Source organism: Benincasa hispida, chromosome 11 (genome assembly GCF_009727055.1).
Source record: "Benincasa hispida cultivar B227 chromosome 11, ASM972705v1, whole genome shotgun sequence".
In the NCBI taxonomy this organism is placed as follows: Eukaryota; Viridiplantae; Streptophyta; class Magnoliopsida; order Cucurbitales; family Cucurbitaceae; genus Benincasa; species Benincasa hispida.
This window is the reverse complement of record NC_052359.1, coordinates 21,239,185-21,239,486: the sequence shown is the minus strand read 5'-3', so window position 1 is coordinate 21,239,486 and position 302 is coordinate 21,239,185.

Genomic DNA, 302 nt, shown 5'->3' with positions numbered 1-302 from the left:
TTGAAATAAATTGTTAATAACATATATATATATAATAATAATAATAATAATAATAATAATAATAATAATAATAATATTACCGGTGTATTTATCTTGACGTTCCAATGCATCCCTTATTTCTTCTCTTCTTTTCTCGAAATAATTCACGCATTTAAAGAATGTTATCTGAGTAAGAGCATTTATAGGCAACATTGAGCTCTTTTGAGGACTCCATTTATGCATTCTTATAGATTTGTCGTCATCCACCCATATTTGAATCCTCCATCATATGCTTGAGTCCATTACTCTAAACTAATGTTGTC